This window comes from Gastrolobium bilobum, unplaced genomic scaffold (assembly GCF_033153095.1).
Source record: "Gastrolobium bilobum isolate Gb01-03AN ecotype WA unplaced genomic scaffold, APGP_CSIRO_Gbil_v1 utg1929, whole genome shotgun sequence".
Lineage (NCBI taxonomy): Eukaryota > Viridiplantae > Streptophyta > Magnoliopsida > Fabales > Fabaceae > Gastrolobium > Gastrolobium bilobum.
In genome coordinates this window covers 646,629-660,792 of record NW_026898961.1, presented here as the reverse complement: position 1 = coordinate 660,792, position 14,164 = coordinate 646,629, and the positions used below count along the sequence as shown (strand labels likewise).

The 14,164-nt window shown below is 35.9% G+C and overlaps 1 non-coding gene across 1 annotated transcript; it reads right to left on the bottom strand.

Moving 5' to 3' along the window:
- Window positions 1-2,582: 2,582 nt before the first annotated feature.
- Window positions 2,583-2,689, bottom strand: LOC133285836 (small nucleolar RNA R71). Its single transcript, XR_009748057.1, has one exon. It is a non-coding gene; the product is annotated as a small nucleolar RNA R71 (small nucleolar RNA).
- Between the last annotated feature and the right edge of the window lie 11,475 nt (window positions 2,690-14,164).

The window sequence follows — 14,164 nt, the reverse complement described above, 5'->3', positions numbered from 1 at the left end:
TAAGAGAAAAAAAGAGGCGTTACATAAAAAGAAGCTAGACAAGTGAAAGTAAGAGATAACCATCGTGTTGGCTGTTAGCTTTGGAGGTAAGATACGACCAATTCCATAAAATTATCCACTTGTTTTTCCACTTTTCCTACAAGACAGTCTGCTAAAATTTCCATTTTATTGCCCTTAAGCTTAACTGAACAGAAGAATCAAACTACCTTTGAATTGAGTTGATATTTAAGATTACAAGATTTACATGATATATATTACAAGATTTTATCAAAAAAATTACTCAATATTTTTAGTTTATCTTCCATCAATAATTTAAGAAAGCAAAGGATCATCTTTTCCAATATACTTGTTTTAACTTTTACAAAACAATCCTTTATTTGTAAGTTTTGAATTCTGTTTCTATTTTTTATATTTTTATATAGACCATTGATAAACCTTTAGTTTATCTTATTTTATAGACTAAACTAATATAAAATATCAAGTTAAATAAGAGGGTTTAATATAATAATCATGAACATTATCTGAATTTTTGTTTAATGGAATCATCTTTGCTATTTTTTAGGGATTTGTTGACAAAAGGAGTCAAAGATGAAGATTGGATAAATAGAGATCACAACTAGAAAAGATAAGATCAAGAGATGATAGAAGAAGATCAAAAACAATAAGATTGAAGATCTTATCAAGTTGTTAGAAGTGGGAGCTTAAGCCCCCATTCAGAAGCTTAAGCTCCCTAAAAACGCAAATAACTACTGCCTCTGGGCGCTTAAGCCCCAAACTCAGGGCTTAAGCGCGCCACAAGAAGAAAAAGTTGTCGTGAGGAGCGCGCTTAAGCGCCCTTCAGAGCGCTTCAGCGCACAACGCGAATCAGAATTCACTGTCCTAGGGCGCTTAAGCGCGCTACAACAGGCTTAAGCGCCCAGACAGATCCAACTTAGGCCCATTCGAGTTTTCTACTAGGATACAAACTCTTGGCCAATAAAAGGGCCATTGGAGACCAGAAATAAATAACTTTTACATTGAAAAACAACTCTTGGGTGCTCGGAGGCTGAAGGAACGCAGAGAAACATCAGATTCATGTTCGTGAGCGGCGGAGACGGATCAACGTCAAGTGTTCACTGGAGATATTGAAGATCCACCAATCACCTATGGAGTTTGGGGGAGCTTTCCTATTCTCTTTTGTTCTTGATTTTGCCATGTCCGGCTAGTTCTTTAAGTAGTTAGGGTTAGATGGATTTTAGTCGATTTATTATGTTTTGAACAATTCACTGTGTTAATTTTCCTTTATATCATGAATGAAGTTATCTGTTTTTAATGATTTATATAGGCTTGAATCTTATGTAATGATCATCGGTGAATGCATGACAATAGGAATGTTGGTGTGTGATCCATATCTGATAACTTTATCGTAAACGTTATGATTCTAGGGATAGACATAGGGTTTGCGTAATCTTTAAGATTCTTGAATTTAATGCTTGCATGCTTGGGGAATAACCGGGGAACTAGGGTTCTTCCAATATTGTAAAGGTTTTAGAGTAACAAGGGACTGAGCTCTAATAACATGCGAAAGAATTGATTAGATTGATACTAAGGACAATTAACACTAAGAAGAAATTCAAACGTAATAAGGAGATTAAATGAAATCGAACCCCTAGCTACGTTTTTATTTTATTAGTTAAATCACATCTTTAATTTCTTGTCTTTAATTCTTGCAAGTAATTAGCTTAATATTTAATATTTTAATTTTGCAATTCAAATCCTGTTTCCAAATACACTTTCGATTGTCCAGCTAAGTTTGCGATAGTGAATTAGTGCTTGAACCGTAATCCTCGTGGGAACGATCTCTTACTTAATCATATATTACTTGTACGATCGGTGCACTTGCCGTGAGTAGCAACAAGTTTTTGGCGCCGTTGCCGGGGATCACTATTTCAACATTAATAGTAGCTATTAATTCTTTAGATTGGACCTTATTTTCTGTTATTTAATTTTCAGTTTTTTAAATTCAGTTTTATTTTCTTATTTTATATAATCTATTTTTCTGGTTTATGCGAGGTACCGTTGACACCGATTCCTTGCAATTCGACCCGGAGATAGAGAAAACAGCAAAAAGAAACAGAAAACTTGCTAAAGAAAGAAGACAACAAGAAAAAGAAGCTTCAAGCTCAACAGAACCAAAAGAAGAAGCAATGGGAGACAACAATGTACCTCCACCACCTCCGAGAACATTAGGAGATTACATGACTCCTGCTCGAGTTCCACAGACGACGAGCATTGTTAGACCAAACGTGGATGCTAACAATTTTGAACTCAAGCCTGCGTTATTGCAACTGATTCAGAAAGATCAATTTGCCGGAGGAAGCACGGAAGACCCTTACATCCATCTAGAAAACTTCTTGCTATACTGTGATACCTTGAAGATGAATGGGGTGTCTCGGGATGCTATTTTGCTCAGATTGTTCCCCTGTTCACTTAAAGACGAAGCAAGGGGATGGTTGCAATCGTTACCTCAAGGAAGCATCACCCACTGGGACGACTTGGCAAACAAATTTTTGGACAAATTTTTCTCATCTTCGAAAATGGCAAATCTCAAGGCGGATATCACTTCTTTTGAACAAAAAGGAAGTGAATCTCTATATGAAGCATGGGAAAGATTCAAGGGATTACTTAGGAAGTGTCCCCAACAAGGCATTGAAGCTTGGGAGCAAGCAAGAACCTTCTTTCAAGGGATGACGCCGAACACAAGAACATTGGTGAATGCTGCATCAGGAGGGTCCTTAAAAACAAAAACTCCAGAGGAAGCCTTGGAATTACTAGAGTCTCTAGCCTCTCAGGAGTATGATAATGCTCCAGTACCACAGAGAAGAGCGGGGATTATGAAGCTTGATGGCTATGATGCCATCTTAGCTCAGAATGAACAGATTTTACAAATTAACAAGAAACAACAAGAACAACTAGATGCTCTCACAAAGCAATTTACCAGTTCTCAAGTCTCTTCTGTTAGTAATATTCAAATAACTTGTGGTATTTGTGCAGGTGCTCACGCTACTGAAGACTGCAAGGCACCCGAAACTGCAGATGTTAATGGAATTTGGCATGATCAGAAAGTTCCATATAACCCAGGGAGGAACCAATACGACAATAACCAGAATCAAGGGTGGAGAAATAAAAATCAACATCCAGGATTCAGTTATAGCTCGAATCATCAGCTAAATCCTCCTATGCCAGCACCACAACAACCTCCACAACAATCAGAGTGGGAGAAGGCCTTTGCACAACTATCCAAAACCACATCAGACTATGTTCAAAGTACCAATGCATTCAGGGAAGACACTTCAGCCTTTATGCAAGAAACCAGGGCCTCATTCAGGAATCAAGAAGCCTCAATCCGGAATCTATAAACTCAGATTGGTCAATTGTCAAGGCAGTTCAACGAAAGAACCCAAGGCACCTTCCCAAGTAATACAGACGTTAATCCAAACGCACACTGCAAGGCCATTACCACTAGAAGTGGCATTGTAATTGAACCTGTGATTAAGCCTTCAGTAGAGAAAAAGAAAGCTGAGGGATCTGCCATTGAAGGAGAAAAAGAGAAGGAAGTTGACAAAGAGCCTGCTGCAGAGAAAGCTGTTCCTGAAAAGAAAGAGTTCAAATGGGAGAAAAAGAAAGCTCAAGAAAGACAAGAAAAGCCATTGGAGCTCTCACCTTATGCAAAAATTCCATATCCGCAGAGGTTCAGAGAGGAAATCAAAAAGAAGCAGTATTCGAAGTTCCTTGACATCTTCAAAAAGCTACAAATCAATATTCCATTTGCTGAAGCCTTGGAGAACATGCCGAATTACGCAAAGTTCATGAAAGATCTCTTATCGAAGAAACGTAAACTGAAAGAATGTGAAACGGTGACGTTGACGGAAGAGTGTAGTGCTATAATTCAGAAAAAGTTGCCTCCAAAACTTGAAGATCCTGGAAGTTTCAGCATTCCCATAGAAATTGGCAACATTGATGTGGGAAAGGCGTTATGTGACTTGGGAGCTAGTATTAACCTTATGCCATTATCCATCTGCAAGGCTCTGGGAATTCATGAATTAAAGCCGACCAAAGTTTCACTGCAGCTAGCAGACAGATCTACCAGAAGGCCAGATGGAGTTATTGAAGATGTCTTGGTGAAGATTGATAAGTTCATATTCCCTGCAGACTTTGTCATCTTAGACATGCAAGAGGATGCTGAGATTCCCTTACTGTTGGGAAGGCCCTTTTTAGCCACTGCAAGGGCTATGATTGATGTGGAGCAAGGTAAGCTGATGTTGCGGGTTAATGATGAAACCGTAACGATTGATGTTCTTGAATCTATGAAACATCCTTCCGACGGAGGAGATTGCTTCAAGGTTGATGTGATCAATGATGCAGTGCTAGATACAGTTGATGAAATACTCCAACCACTGATGGAATTGGAGTCATTAGAAGAAGATCTACTGCACAAAACGACTGAAGCAACAGAAGGAGAACAAGAGGTTGAAAAGCTAGAAGAGAAAGTTGATGATATCATTCCAGATGCACCAAAGGTTGAATTGAAAGAACTTCCTCCCACTTTGAAATATGCATTTCTTGGAGAAAGCAAGACATACCCGGTGATCATCAACATAAATTTATCAACCGCCGAAGAAGAAAAATTATTGAAAGTGTTGAGAGAGCACAGAACAGCTATAGGATGGTCTATTACAGACTTGAAAGGAATAAACCCATCTTTTTGCACTCATAAAATATTGATGGAGAATGAGGTGAAGCCAGTCAGACAACCACAGAGGAGATTGAATCCAACTATGAAAGAAGTTGTGAGAAAAGAAGTCGTGAAGCTCTTGGATGCTGGTATGATTTATCCAATCTCTGATAGTGCATGGGTGAGTCCGGTACAAACAGTTCCAAAGAAAGGTGGGATCACAGTGGTACGTAATGAAAACAATGAGTTGATTCCTACAAGAACTATTACCGGCTGGAGAATGTGCGTCGACTACAGGAGACTTAATGTCGCTACAAGAAAAGATCATTTCCCTCTACCATTCTTAGATCAAATGTTGGAGAGGCTAGCGGGACATTCATTTTATTGTTTCCTTGACGGCTATTCCGGATACAATCAGATAGCGGTTGCTCCAGAAGATCAAGAGAAGACAGCCTTCACCTGTCCCTACGGTGTGTTTGCCTACAGACGTATGCCCTTCGGGTTATGCAATGCACCCGCCACTTTTCAAAGGTGTATGCTATCCATATTTTCTGATATGATTGAAAATTTTATTGAAATATTTATGGATGATTTTTCTGTCTTTGGTTCATCTTTTGATGTTTGCCTCACTAACTTAGCTTGTGTTTTGCAGAGATGCCAATAGAGTAATTTAGTACTCAACTAGGAAAAATGCCACTTTATGGTAAGAGATGGAATAGTCTTAGGCCATAAAATCTCAGAGAAGGGGATTGAAGTTGATAGAGCAAAGATCTCACTTATAGAAAAACTTCCCCCTCCCTCTAATGTGCGTGGTGTGCGTAGCTTTCTTGGACATGCAGGTTTCTATCGGCGTTTCATCAGAGATTTCTCAAAGATAGCCAAACCCCTCTGCAAATTATTGGCCAAAGAAGAAGAGTTCAACTTTGACAATGATTGTTTGATTTCTTTTAATCTTTTGAAAGAAAAATTGACTTCCGCACCTATTATCACTTCACCGAATTTTGAATTACCTTTTGAATTAATGTGTGATGCTAGTGATTATGCTATTGTCTCCCACAGGTTTAGGACAACTGAACATGAAGAGAGATACAACAAGAAAGTGGCTGCCAAACCCATAATCAGGGAGAGGAAGATGCTCCTCCAGCAAGGGGAATATCCAGACATTTACAACAATTTGGTCCGAAGAAGATGGAAGTCTTATTCCAACTTCCTTACCGACAGCTCAGGCACAATTTGTAGAGAATTTTATGCAAACGCCTACAACTTTGATCAGGGAGCCCGCCGCGTATACATCAGCTATGTTAGAGGCAAGGAGATAGCCTATGATTCTAACACCTTACAGGATCTGCTCAAGACAGCCCATCACAAACCAGGAACAAGATGTGAGTACAGACAGTTACTCAATAAAGTTGAGTATGGACCTGCTAGAAGTGACCCAACGTCTGATACTTGGGACCCTATAGAAGAAGCTGCACCTATTTTGGATACCATTGCCCTTCCAGGAGAAAACTGGGAGATGATGAAAAACAACATTCGTCCAAAATTGTTGCATCTTAACCAGCTCAAGCCAGTGGCCAAAGTATGGTTCCAGTTCATCATTAATAACATCTTGCCCACCACCCACACATCTGAGGTGCAGGTAAAGAGAGCAGCACTTATACACACCATCATGACTGGGGGCACAGTTGATCTTCCGACAATCTTAGCAGATGGTATCTACGACTTTGCACACCAGACATCTGCAAAAGCTGCCATTGCACACAGCTCTCTCATCCAGACCCTGTGTCATCGGGTCGGCGTAGAGATACCCACTGAGCCCAGGCTAGTGGAAGTGTGCCCCCCTATTGATGCTGCTCTCATCCGAACAACCATGGGTGTCCCATCTACTCCCCCATCATCTCCAGCACCTCCAGTACCACCAGCAGCACCAGCCCGACGGGCACGACCGCCAGATATCCCTGCTATATGGGAGGCAGTGCAGTCACTGCAGCGTCAGCAGGGATCTATGCAGAGGAGAGCTAGATACTCTCAGAGCAGACAGATGGCCTTTCAGGATTATATGAGTACACAGATAGTGGAGTTATTCCGCCAGAGAGAGATTCCGGCATTACCCTTCGAGTATCCAGCATATGTTGGATCTGATGAGGAGGCCCTATGCACGACCACTGCTGCTGACACTGAGACGACAACTGCTGAGAGTGATGCAGTCCACATAGATGATGCCACTGCTGCTGGAGCCATAGTTAGAGATGACCAGGAGGATGCAGGAGATGAGGACACACCCACCACTGATATGGAAGAGGACTGATCCTCATATCAGTTTATCTGTTTTCAGACTTTTATTTTTTATTTTGCTGTTTTTACTATTAGTCTAGTGCATGTTGATATGGATGTATATTGAGCCTGACCTGACATGACTGATTTTTTTTGGATATATGACATGCTGACGTAGTTTCTTTATCTGTGACATGTGTGCAGAGTACAGTATCAATTTTTTCTGATATCTTGCTTAGGATTCTTTTTAGATTTAAATTTATTGCTGAGGACAGCAAGACTTAAATCTGGGAATGGGTACCCACGCAATTTATCAGACCATAAACTTCACATGGTCGGAAGGAGAAACTCATGATTACACGGAGTACACAGAAATATCCAAATTACAAATGCAGTTTTTCAGGGGAGTTTCTTAATATTATTTTCATATTATAGTTCATTATTTTTATATTATTTAGTATTAGTTTAATTTAGAATTATTTTGATTAAGTATTAGTTTATATTGAGTTTTCATATATAATAGTTTACTTTAATATTTGAAGTTTTAGATTATTTTTGAGACCCCTTCCATCTTAGTCAATAAATAATTAGTGGATCTTAAGAGATTTTCCATTGTGCTTGATATGGATGCATAATGAATAATTACATGAAATTGGTTGATAGTTGATATCAAGAGTATAATGATGTAAATAAATTTTATTTTCGTACATAAATGAGCGTCAGTCAAGCATACTTCATAGTTCACTGGAATAAGAGAAGAATAACTAGAGTAATCAAAGAGAGAGTGGAAAATAAGTCTCACATCCTTAGCCGTAAGCTTTTGAGCCTAAACAGAATTTTTTGTGGTGTGAACTTTACTGTTGAATCACTCTAGAACTTGTTTTGTTTCTCTTTGAAATGGTCTGTAGTATACAATTGTTGAAATGATAGAGGCAGTTCTTTTTTAAAAGCTAGATAGCCAAATAGCCACCCTGAAGGTTTATTCTTAGATTAAGCCCTTTTGAGCCGAGGCCTGTTTGTTCATTGACAGTACATTATGAATAGCCATTCCATACACATCCTCACCTGAACTGATTAATTTTCAAAATTAAATGAGGAACTAGGTATAATTGGAACAATAAAGAGAAAATCAAACTCTAGTATATGGGAGAAAAAGGTGAAAAGAGGAAATTGCCATGAAGTGGTGGAAAAAGAAAACGAAAAGAAAAAGGTTGAACTGTGTATCTGTACAAAAACAGGAAAAGAAAAAGGAAAAGGAAGAAAAGACTCATATGAATAAGTAGGAAAAGAAAAGAGGAAACAGTTAATAAGAACTCTGTTTAACAGTTATGCTAGTTCCTCTTAGAAGTTAAATTTTGATCAGTAATCTTAAGCCACTTACCCAGATAATTCCTTTCCTTTTACCCAAGCCACGTTACAACCTTAACAAAGACCTCTTAATTGACTTTGTATGCCAGTAAGACTGTGGAAAGTGAGAATATAAACAAGCTTATGGTAGTGTTAATTCAGTAAAGTAAGAGTGAAACACATACCCTTAAACACTGAGTATGAGTGAATAAATAAAAATCCAGTGAGAGGGTGTTGTGGAAATTAAATTGTACTACTCTTTCTTTTGAGAACGCATGTTATGATTTTATGACTGGTGAATTATGGTTGTTTGCTTGAAATTGATGTGTCATTGATTTTTAATAAGTCTGAATACTTTGATATCTCATTATTGATCAGTTTTCTGCCTGATATTCATTAAGCATGACTAGCCGTCTTCAAACTTTCCCATAGTTTTATTCTAATTAATTGCTGAGGACAGCAATGTTCAAATCTGGGAATTGTTTGATAACCATCTATTAATGCAATTTTAAATTCTCAGGCTTGTGGTATTAACGTCAAAGTCCGCTCCTTAACTTCAATTATGGCAAAAGAGGGGGACATAAGTTAAGCTTTATAAAAACTTATTTAACTAAAAATATCAGTTTGTAAGCAAATCAAAAATGCATTCTAGGCCTAACAGGTTGGGTAATTTAAGTAAATAAAAATAAAAATTTAAACAATATATTATTATTATTATTATAATAAATTTTTTAGCCTGTTTAAAATTTTTATTACAAAATAGATCTTTAATAAACTTTAAGGTTAAGGTTAAGCTTTTTTAAAAGGTCAAGTGAGGCCTTAAAAAAAAAAAAGATTAAACCTGTTAAGGTAAATCTTGATTAACCTCACTCGTTTTCATCCCTAACTCCTCGTCCCATAATAAACCAACCGCCTCTATCTCGTAAACCTTGTTTGAAGATTTTGTGAGAACATACAAAAGGATAAACTATGCGACATACAATTTTTTCTTGAACTTCAAAGCTCTAGTTTTTTTTAACTAAAAATAAAAATAAGAGTTTTTTTCAAATTAATTATAAAAGTTTAGCACTTGCCCTCACTTTATATTTCTAGAGGATAACTTTTGATAGAAAATCTTTTTACGATTATAAATTTCAATTGGCTTTTCTATGAAATTTATAAAATTATTATGTATATCATCATATAATCAAATGAATTACTTTTATCTGATGAAATTATTTTGTTTATAAAAAAGGGAAAAAAAGAAGAAGCGAACTCTCATTTATGCCTTGCAATGGGCTTTATAACTATGTGATTGTGGCCCAACTAAGCAAGTTCCACCGTAGCAGAGAGCTTAAAAACAATTTGCTCCGGTTACCAAATTGGGAGCCCATATCCTTTACGTATCACAAATGACATGTCCATTCACCAGAGCAAACCATGAACTTGGCATCAGAAGGATGGATGGGCATCAAATTAGATCAAATTTTTCTTTTGTACATTATTTTTAATTATTTCAAAATCATTTTGATTTTTTTTTTCTCTGGGAGCTTTACATGATTTTAATTTTTACACAAAAATTACTTATAATTCTTAATTTATAATTCGAATCCCCACAAAACATCCAGGTTCAGGAATTATTTTCTGTGCCCAAAAACGTGTTATAAAGCATAATGTAAAATAGAATTAGTCTGCGCCAGATCACCAGATATCATCTTTGCAGAAAATAAAACTTCCGAATTAAGTAAAACCGTTAATGTGTTTTTATGTTCTTTATACGAATTGATGAAATGGGCCAATCTAAGCTTTTCTCAAATAAGCCTATTTTGAAAAATATTCGCTTGAGCTCCTCGTTACCAGTTGCAGACTTTTTTCCCACTCAACTTAAAAAAAAAAAAAAAAAGAACACATCAATTTGACCAAAAAGTTATTCAGGATGACTTTGATTTGTTAAAATATAAGTAATAACACATAAAAACAAAACATTTTGCTCAAATATTATATAAAACAGATAAAAGTAACTAAGGAATACTGCAAATCTCTAAATTTTTATTACCAAACCAATTTGTAAAATCTTTTCAACAAAAGAGAAAAAGATCTATGACTTCTACCTCTTCAATATCCCGATTTTATTGTACGTAAAATAATGCATAACACAGAAGATATTATAATAAATTTTATATTATTCTATCTATCGATATCACAAAATTTTTAGTCTTATGCATTTGTCAACAAATAATTAACAATATATTTACAAAAAAATAAAATAACTAACAATACAAAAAATTATTCTTTTACCCAACCACTTGTACTTTTCTATCGATAGTCTCTCAAAATACTTCAAACACAATCTTAGACATCTATGTTATATGAAGGCCTTCAAACAAGTTAAAAAACTTTAAATTTTTAGATTTAAAAAAAATTAATATTTCACGTAAATCATTAGTTAATCAATTATAGGGATATTATAAATTCTTAGTTATATACATAGTAAAATAAGATATATAGGTGAATCTAGTAAGCTAGATGAATTTTTTTTAAAAGCATTTTTAATTAAATAGATTTTTTAAAATTTTAAATTTGACTTATTTGTTAAATAGAATAAACTGTAATAAGTCAAAATAAATTATGTCGTAAGCTTCCGAAGATGAACAGCTTCACTTTTTAATTAAGATACTTATTTTGGCTTAAGAAAAAAAAATACTTATTTTGTATTTAATAATAATATTAAGGGTAAATTATATAGAACCCTCCTAGTTAAGTGTTTTTCGAAAAACCACCATGTAGTTTCAATTCACTCAATTAAACCTAGGCTTGGCAAAAATGACCTGGTTGGCTCGTAACCCGGCTAAAATGAGCTGAGTTGGGTTAGGGAAAATGAGTTAGTAACTCGAGTCGGCCCGACTCGTTTCAGCTCAAAAAAATCGAGCCAACCCACGGGTCAAACGGGTTGGCTCGCGGGTTATGTTTTTTTTAATATAAAAGTATAAAAATTAATGAAGGTAAAGTGAAAAGCTAAAATCTAAAATTCCAATTTCAAAGATCCAAACGAAAATACCCTGCAACTGCCAATAAGTCCAAAATCGTGCATTAAGGACCTTTTTTATAGTATGTGACTATGTGTGACAGTGTGAATGTGGTGCCAACTGTCAATAAGTCCAAGTTCAAATGCAAAACTTTCTATAGTTTATCTGTATAATGTCTTTGTATTGAATGAATTAATAATTTATGAAAAAAATTTAGAAGTTATAGCATTAATGGAATTTTATTTTATTTTTCATTTTTTCAAGCCAACCCCGAGCCAACCCTAACCCGACTCGGGTTGGGTTGGGTTGAGTTTTCTAGCTCGTTTATTTTTCTAGCCAACCCTAACTCGATTCGTTTTTTTTTTGGGTTGAACACGGGTTGAGTCGGGTTGAGCCGGGTTAGCCCATTTTGCAAAACCTAATTAAACCCCTTCAACTTTCAAATAGTGACAATTAATCATATTAATTAGTTTTAAGACCAAAATATCCTCATCCTCAACTTATCATTCACCACTGTTCCTGTTGACCTTCGGCCATTGCCAGCCATCACTCGCCTGTGCCACCGCCCCACAAAAATCCATCTTTTCTAATTTCCCGTTGTTGCCAAGCTTCAGTCTCTCTCACCAAAAATATATGCAAAAAATGTTAATCCTAACATGTTATATTGTCAAAAAATTGAAACAGATAGTAACCAAATTATCTTTGAAGTTGTTTTTCTTTCTCTTTATTAAATAGGCTTTTCAACTGGGTATTGTGTTATGTACTTCAGAAAAAATTTCACTACATACGTTGAGATAACCAAAACGCATACAAAGGGGACAAAAAATGGTGGATGGGAATGCCAGATCTGAACAAGGGCGAACACAGTGAAATGACCTATGCGCAATGGAAAATATTGTCGCACAATTCCCACCATTCATCATTAAACAACAAAAATCCAACACCATAAGGCGGTGGCCAAAAATGGGTTGTGGCGGAGGGTGGTTGTTAGTGGGCAGCGATAAAATGGGTGGTGGCGGAGGGTGGTTTGTTAGTGGGCAGCGATGGTACGAGGGAAAGGTGACCGATAGTTTTGTTGATGGATAAGGATATTTTTGTCATACAATTAATACATATGCTTAATTGTTACCATTTAAAAGTGTAAAGGTATTAATTGATTGAATTGAAACTACAAGGTCATTTTTTGAATGAACAGTTAATTAGGAGGTGGTTTTATATAATTTACCCTAATATTAATAATATTGAAAACAAAACAAGTATATCCTTCGTATAAATAATAGAGTGGTGAGAAAAAAATATAATCACCCCAGGATTTGTGATTCCAAAGAACAATTAGCTATTTCCATATTATTTCGACCAAGTGAAACATGATGGTTAATGCGATTTTAGCGAGTGCATCGGTCGTACAAGTAATAAAGTGTAAAAGAGTGGAGTTGTCGTTCCCATGAGGACTGATTAACCAAGTAGTAACTTTATCTATACGATTTGATTTGGACTGATCTTTAAAATTAATTTGTTGAGAATATTAGTTTAATTTGTAAAATAGAATTCTTAAAGAAATTGTTATTTTTTTAATATCAAGAACTGAATTCAAGAATTAATAATGCGAAGAAAACGGTTTTAACTTTAATTAATGACGAACGTAGCTAGGGATTTGACTTCCCCAATAGTTTCTTATTGAATTTAACTTTCATGCAATTAAAGTTCGCAATCAATTATTGACAATTCTTTCTAATTTAACTGAATCCTTAATCCCTTGGTGGTTTCAGTTCATTACTTTATTGTAAGACTCTAATCCCTTAGGGTCTTTTTCTAAAGCAAGCTTTAAGGTTAAGAATTATGCGTCATAGAATTTATAAGACTATTCCTCGAACATACAAATTCTAGCAATTAACAAATCGGATTCAAGCAAACAATATTTCTATTGACATGCAAAATTCTACTACTCGTTCAAGATTGATCAGATCATAAACAAGACTATGAATTTAAAACAGGTTAATTGCATAATTGAAATACGAATAATGATTACATCAAAATTCAAACAGTGTTCAAGAACCCATTGGTTCCGTCTCGCCCTAACTATATAAAGAAACTTAGCCTTGCATGTTCATAGAAACTAAATTAAAAGATGAAAGAAAATAGTAATGGTTCAAAAAGACTTAGCAGGAAATTTAAACGGTGATTCTTTCTTGTTATCTTCTTCCTTCTCCTCTACAATCGTGCTCCAAAAGCTCTCCTATTCAGTCTCTGCCTCGTCCAAGAATCTTTGCCACCTTTCGAATGAATACCACAACCCTAGTCTCGTCATTTTAAAGAAATAAAAATTGGGCTTTTTAATCTGGATCAGCTTGCTGAAGCGAGCTGCTCAACGAGCACATTTTAATTCCTTGCTTGCATTGCTCACTGAAGCCAGCTGCACAGCGAGGGAAGAACGACTCAGAAGAACGTCCTCGTTGGCCTGCTCGCTCTTCTCAACGAGCACATTTTAATTCCTTGCTTGCATTGCTCACTGAAGCCAGCTGCACAGCGAGGGAGGAACGACTCAGAAGAACGTCCTCGTTGAGCCTGCTCGCTTCAGCGAGCAGGCCAACGAGCTCAATAATCTTAATTAATTCTGCTATTTTCTTGATCCTTATCTTTACCAACTATCTTTGTCCACCAAATTTCATAATTAATTACTTTAAACCTGAAACAATATTAAAAGAGATCATAATCATATCCAATTGTTGAAATCTTAACATCTTTTGCATTTAGCGCTATATTCTTAATCATATTAATCATTATTTAAAATAATTTTGATATTAAAAACATAATGTCTTTGGCA